Genomic DNA, 7,210 nt, shown 5'->3' with positions numbered 1-7,210 from the left:
AAAGATACGTTTACTTTAATTAGTCTATATGATACGTAAATAGTAATCAAACTGTTCTTGTAGCCCTCAATATTTGGCAAAATCGAAGTATCCAAGAGAGACATTATCCAGTACGTAATTTGATCAGAGAGAGAGAGAGAGAGAGAGAGAGGAGAGAGAGCGACGCTTTGGCAACAATGGTCTCGGGGTTTTTATAGCTTCCTTCTGCTTGATAATCGTGGATATTGTAGAAGGATTTCGACCATACTCGTTTGCCAAATCGACGATACGAACGCCACGTTCATGCTTTGCTATAATTTCATGTTTTGCTTCCATCGAAATCATTTCTTGGGTTTTTTCTTATCACCTGCTTTGTCTTTAGCTTTGAGACCCATGGTTAATAATAAAATAGACAAAATAACACGAAAAATAGGCGCAAATACAACGAACTAAACAACGACGTGTAACATGCAGCACCAACAAACAAACAGACTGAACGCCATTTATCGGTCGCCTATACCAACTAACACTCATCGCAAAATCGTATCTCAAATATTTCGTGTATATCAAAGCTTGTATTTTCGCAAATTTTCTGTTATATCTCAAAACATTCGTATATTAGGGCAATCGTATGTCAAGTTTCCAATGTAATTTGATCAGAGAGAGAGAGAGAGAACGAGAGAGAGGAAGGACGACTGAGAGAGCGATGGAGAAGAGAGGAGAGAAGAGAGAGAGAGAGAAGAGAGGAAGAGAGAGTGGATGAGAGAGAGAGCGAGAGAGAGAGAGAGAGAGAGCCTAGAGAGACGGGAGAGAGAGAGAGAGAGAGAGAGAGAGAGAGAGAGAGAGAGAGAGACGCTTTGGCAACAATGGTCTCGGGGATTGACGTAACGTTTATTTTCTGAACAGATAGGACAGAGAAGTGTTCGTTTCATTAAACGGCCTCTGACTCATGCAGGAAATGTTTTGTTGATACTAATATATAAGCCTATTTAAAGATACATTTACTTTAATTAGTCTATATGATACGTAAATAGTAATCAGCTGTTCTTGTAGCCCTCAAGATTTTGCAAAATCACTCCAGGTTGTACATAAAACTTCAAGAATGTAGTGTCACCAGAGGATTACAATAGTTTTTACCTTCAAGAACCAGCATTCTTTTATGAAAATAACTCCAGGTTGTACATAAAACTACAGGAAACAACATGTAGTGTAACCAAAGGATTACAAGTAAGGTTTTTATAACTTTTTATTAGTTTAAGACATATTTCCCAAGCGTCGTTCGGCTTACGACGATTTTTCGGCTTACGACGCGTCTCAAGAACGGAACCCCCGTCGTAACCCGGGGACTGCCTGTAATTGCCTTTTGCATAAAGTTTTCAGTTTAAAGTGTGATGGCTATTGCTTATAAGCATACTTAGTGTTAATAGTGATGTGTTATTGACAAGGTTAGATGAGGAAGGGTACTACAGAGTTGCCCTTGAACACCCCTAGATTTTTTTACTCGCCATTATTACGATTTCTCCATTAACCAATGGGTATGGATCCTCGGCTCAATTAATCTGGATATTTGAAGGATTACTGTAGTAATCATTTTCATTTAAAATTGTGTATAAAATTTGTCAGTTTTTGTCATTCGGATATATTTATCATATTTCAATTCACTGAGGGAACCATCAATGTTTTAGGTAATTGAAGGATTTCTGTAAATTTGTCATATTGTACCAAATTTGTCAGTTTTTTATGTGCATATTTTTATCATATTTCAGTTCACTGATGGCCACCATAAATGTTTTAGGGACATTTGGAGTATCTTGCATTTTCATATTTCTATATAAACAAATCCTGTGGTTATGTTCATATCCTCACTGGCAATGTCACTGTATGTTTCCATAGGAAGTGCTAACAGTTCAGGATATTAATATAAGGTACCCAAGTGGATCCCTTGTGGAAGTCAATGTCTCCTTAATGGGAAAATTATCCTGTTTCGTAAGCCATTGGAATTGCTTTTATTTTCCTTGGCATTCAAAAAAACAATGAAATACAGTAATAGTTAGTACCTCAAGATACGGAAAGGCTCACTTACGAAAATCCAAGTTACGAAGCCAATGCGAAAAATTTTACTGCTCTACATACGAAAAGTTTTAAGATATGAAAGGTTTCTGAAAGTCCGAGATTCGCCCAATAACAATTTTGAAACTTGCGCCGCCATCTTAGTTATAGTAGACTCGCCACCATCCTCCTGCTCTCCCATTGGTTCCTGATGCAGCCAAGCCATGAGATCCTTCTCTCTGATTGGACAGCATCCTCCCATCATGCATCTTCTATCCTACGGTGTTGGCGCCCTTAGCTCGGCCACTCCGCACCCGAAACTTTACCGTACGCAATCGGCATTCGTTCGGTCCAACGATTTCGTTTAGTAGCGTAAATTCGTTAAGTGATTTCGTTGCAGTACATATTATCGTGTTGTGCGAAGACTGTATATTGTGTAACTTTACGTAAATTAACGTAGTCATGGGTCCCAAGAAAGTTGAAATTCACGGAAAGAAGCGCATGCTCTCTTTGGAGACAAAGATGGAGATCATAAAGAAGTACGAAGCTGGTATGCGATTGAGTGTGATCGCAAAGGAATACGGCCGTAATCCGTCGACAGTAGGCACCATCCTTAAACAGAAGGATGCCATCAAAGCAACTACACCATCGAAGGGCATCACTATTTTGTCCAGCAAGAGGAGCCATGTGCACGACGAGATGGAACGGCTGCTCCTCTGGATAAAAGACAAAGAAATCGCTGGCGATACAGTAACGGAGACGGCAATCACTCACAAGGCCAGTGCTATTTTCAGCGATTTGATTGCGCAGGCGGAAGACGAGGGAGGGGAAGGGACTTCAACGCCAACCCCAGAGTTCATGGCTTCGCATGGCTGGTTCGAGAAATTCCGTAAACGGACTGGCATCCATTCAGTGGTGCGTCATGGGGAGGCTGCCAGCTCGGACACGAAAGCGGCCGAAGCATTTAAGAAGACTTTCGACGAGATGATGACCAAGGAAGGCTACAGTTCTCAGCAGGTTTTCAACTGTGATGAGACTGGCCTTTTTTGGAAAAAATGCCTCGTCGGACGTACATCACGGAGGAAGAGAAGAAGCTACCCGGGCATAAGCCTATGAAAGACAGGCTTACGCTCGCACTTTGTTCGAACGCCAGTGGGGATTGCAAGGTGAAGCCCCTACTGGTGTTATCACTCCGAGACTCCTCGAGCCTTCAAGGCCCACAAAGTGTTAAAGGAGAAGCTTCCAGTGATGTGGAGGGCTAATGCAAAAGCCTGGGTAACGAGGCTTTTGTTCACCGAGTGAGTAAATCTGTGTTTTGGCCCGACTGTGAAGAGTTTTTTTGCAAGAGAAGCGCCTCCCCCTGAAATGTCTGCTGGTGTTGGACAATGCCCCTCCCCACCCTCCTGGCCTCGAGGAAGATATCCTAGCGGAGTATTCCATCGTTAAGATTCTTTTTCTTCCGCCCAACACCACCCCTCTCCTCCAGCCCATGGACCAGCAAGTGATAGCGAACTTTAAGAAGCTGTACACGAAACATCTTTTCAAGAGATGTTTCGACATCACCGATACCACAAACCTCACCTTGCGTCAATTTTGGAAGGAGCATTTCGACATCGTCATTTGCATCTGACTCATTGACCTAGCTTGGCAGGAGGTTTCGAGGCAAACCTTGAATTCCTCGTGGAGGAAACTCTGGCCTGATGCCGTATCCGCCAGAGACTTCGAGGGATTCGACATGGGAGGTGAAAGGCTGGTGCTGCAGAGTCAGAAACAGTTGATGATCCCGAAACTGTTTTGGAACCAGATCTTGACGAGATCGTTGCACTCGGCAAGTCCATGGGGCTGGTCGTCGACGAGGACAACATCAACGACCTTCTCGAGGAGCACCAAGAGGAGCTTACGACGGATGACCTGAAGGAGTTGGAGGCCATGCAACTTAACGTCGTTCAAGAGGAGTTCTCTAGCAGCGGCGAGGAAGAGGAGGAGGAGCCTATGACAACGGCAGAAATTAAGGATATTCTAGGCGCTTTTCATAAAGTGCAATTGTTTATCGAAAAAAGACACCCCGAAAAGGCTCACACAGGTCGTATGCTTGCGCAGTTCGATGACGTTTGCTTGAGTCGTTTTAGGAACATTGTGAAAAGTAGGCAGAAGCAATCTTCCTTGTATCGTTATTTTTTAAAGAGGCCTTCAGCATTAGCAGGAGTAAGCAAAAAGGAAGAACCAAGTGATAAAAAACAGAAAGTTGAAAGCAAAAAGGAAGAACCAAGTGATGAAAAACAGAACGTTGAAAGCGGTGATGAAGTTGAAATTCTGTAAAAAAAAAAAAAAAAAAAAAAAAAATAAAAAAAAAAAAAAAAAGCCTACGTAAAAGTAAAAAAAAAGTTAAAAAAAAAAAAAAATTACGTAATTTCGAGATTTTTGTAAGTTAAGTGTTACAGTTTTGTTAAGGTGTTTCGTAAATTTTAGTTTTATGGTTTTCCTTAAATTTTTTATGTGTTTTCGTAAAGTTAAGTGTACTTACGTACGTACGTTATCTGCCGTTTGTCCTCCTCCTCCTCTGCCGCCACTATCGGAGATAGCCTCACTCGAAAGGTAAGCTTCCACATTTTACGTTACAGTAATAATATTTCTTGTACACTAATATACACTTTATTTACAGGTTTTGGATTTTTATTCTTAATTTAGGTATTGAATGGTCCAAATTGTTTTAGTATTTCATTGTTTATAGGTCAATTTAGCTTTATTATGAAATTTAATGGGGTGTTTTTGGAGGGCTTGGAACGGATTAGCCATTTTACATGTATAATGTGTTCCAAGATACGAAAAACTCATTATACGAAGGCCGCCTCAGAACGGATTAATTTCGTATCTCGAGGTACCACTGTAATAGTATTTTTGTTGCCTTGCACAGCATTAAAATCATCATAACCTGAGGAATGGGGTTTGCTGCTGCATAACCTATGGTATGACATTGCAAATTTTTTTTAAAAAATGACAAGTTTTGGGGTTTTGAATATGTTGATGAGGTGTAAAGAAAAAGAAATTTATGATTAATTAAGAAAAGAAAGCTGTATATTTTGACACTGTTACAAAAGAGAAAAAGTACTGTTTGCGCTAATGGGAAGGACAAAGGGATCATTGTGTTTGAGATAGCTTGAAAGTGTAGAGCTTGGAGAGAGGATTAGCACTTGTAGTGTCAGGAAGACTGGGGATGGGTGAAAGAATAGATATATAAGTTCAAAGGTTGTAAGGCTAAGAGTGAGTATTGCAAGAGAAAAAGTTTTTATAGCGAGTATCTACAGTCTAAACACAAGAATAACAAAATGTTTCCAAAGAATTTTGATACAGTGCTACCCCATTTTTTTGCACTTCACATTGTTGTTTGTTGCTAATTTTTTGGAGCATATTTTTAACTTTTTCAGGGGAACTTTCATCAATTGGCAAATTTTTCCTATGGACCATAACTTAAAATTATCACTACATAATTTGCTTTTTTAGTATTAAATTAGGCAGTTAACTGTTAAATAGGCAGTTATAAGCATTTTAGTTTAAGGGGTACATGGTATTTGGCAGTTATAAACATTTTAGTTTAAGGGTACATGGTATTTGGCAGTTATAAGCATTTTTAGAGGGGTTTTGCATTGGGTTCTGGAACCTGTCCCCACAAAAAAAGGGGTTAGCACTATATATACTTGGCTGGGCTGGAGAATATAAATGGGTAGTTCCAGGTGACTTAGATACATTAGGTGGCAGAGAAAGAGATGACCATCTTTGTAGGTGTGAAGTCCCTAGCATGAAATAAGATAGGGGGTAGTAATGTTTTTGGAAAGATTGTCGATTGTTTATAAAACAGCTTTGATTTGTACTTGGAAAGGAGAAAATGGTAAAGAAAAGTTATTGGGTAATATGGTAATATGTAGGTGGGACAGGAGATATACTAGCTCATTATTTAGTTAAGGTGAAAGAGATTGGATTTCAAGTTGGAGATGAAGTGGTGAATAAGTGGCTGTACATATAATTGAAGGCACATGATATTGGTAAGAAAGTTATTTAAGAGGAAATAGGCAAAAAATGAGCTCAGGCCAGAGACACAGAGGTAGAAGTGGTATCCAGAATTCTTAGATGGGGCATTGAATCAGCTTGGCATGTTTTGTTATATGAAGTTATGAAGATGGAAGAAAAACAATAAATGCAGTAATGAGGAAATGAGAGTTTTCAAGAAAGAAAAGAGGAGGATTAGTAAAGTTGCAGTTGTTTTATAAAACAGAAAATTTTCAATAACATCCTCAGGCTGGACAGAGCAACCAAGAAGGACGTGATAGAAAAAAAATAGACATTGAATGAAAACGGAGGGGTGAATATAAATTAAAAAATTGCAGAAAATAAGAATTTTGTGTACTACTACTTGGAAGTAAATGTAAAGTGGAAAGGTGTAATGATCAAAGAAATTAATATTTCAGAGTTATGTTGAATATAGATGATGGAAGAAAAGGAGAGGCGAGTGATGCAAGAGGTGACATTAATGTAAGTTTGAGAATGTTCAAGGAAGTGACTGTTAAGGACATAAGCAATCCAGTTGAGATGTTTAGAAGTGGCCACACCAGGAGATGCTGTGGTATGATACATGATTCAAGTGTGACTGAGTGTCTGACAAGAGGGTTTGTAAGGCATGTCTAGATGAGGGAAAAGTTCCAGATCAGTAAGAAAAATGATTAGCTGTTCCTTAGTAGTATATGAATGAATGTGATAGACTGCTAAGAATTATAAAGGCATAACATTTCTTAGTGTACTGCAGAAGGTGTAAGGTAAGACGATTGAAAAAGGAAGACGTATGACAGTGGAAGAATATTGTGTGTATATAGACAAGGAAGGTGCTTAGGTAAAGTATTTGCAGTGAAACAAGTTATGTGGATTTTGCATGTATACATAGAAGGAACAGGCTTTATAAGGCATGCTTGTCCATCGAAAATTCTCATAGTAGAGCTAATTGAGTGACTGTGGAAGGTGTTGATAATATATGACATTGAGTAATTAAATGTTTTTATGATAAAAGGTTTTTAAAATATATAAATTTCTTGTGAGAAAGTAGTTTCTGATGCAAGTGTTTATTGTCTCATGGCTTCCTAATGTCTCTGTTAATGGAGTTTGCAAGAAGTCAAAGAAATTGCATGTGTATGTG

This window comes from Macrobrachium nipponense, chromosome 34, assembly GCF_015104395.2.
Source record: "Macrobrachium nipponense isolate FS-2020 chromosome 34, ASM1510439v2, whole genome shotgun sequence".
In the NCBI taxonomy this organism is placed as follows: Eukaryota; Metazoa; Arthropoda; class Malacostraca; order Decapoda; family Palaemonidae; genus Macrobrachium; species Macrobrachium nipponense.
This window is presented reverse-complemented; position numbering follows the sequence as displayed.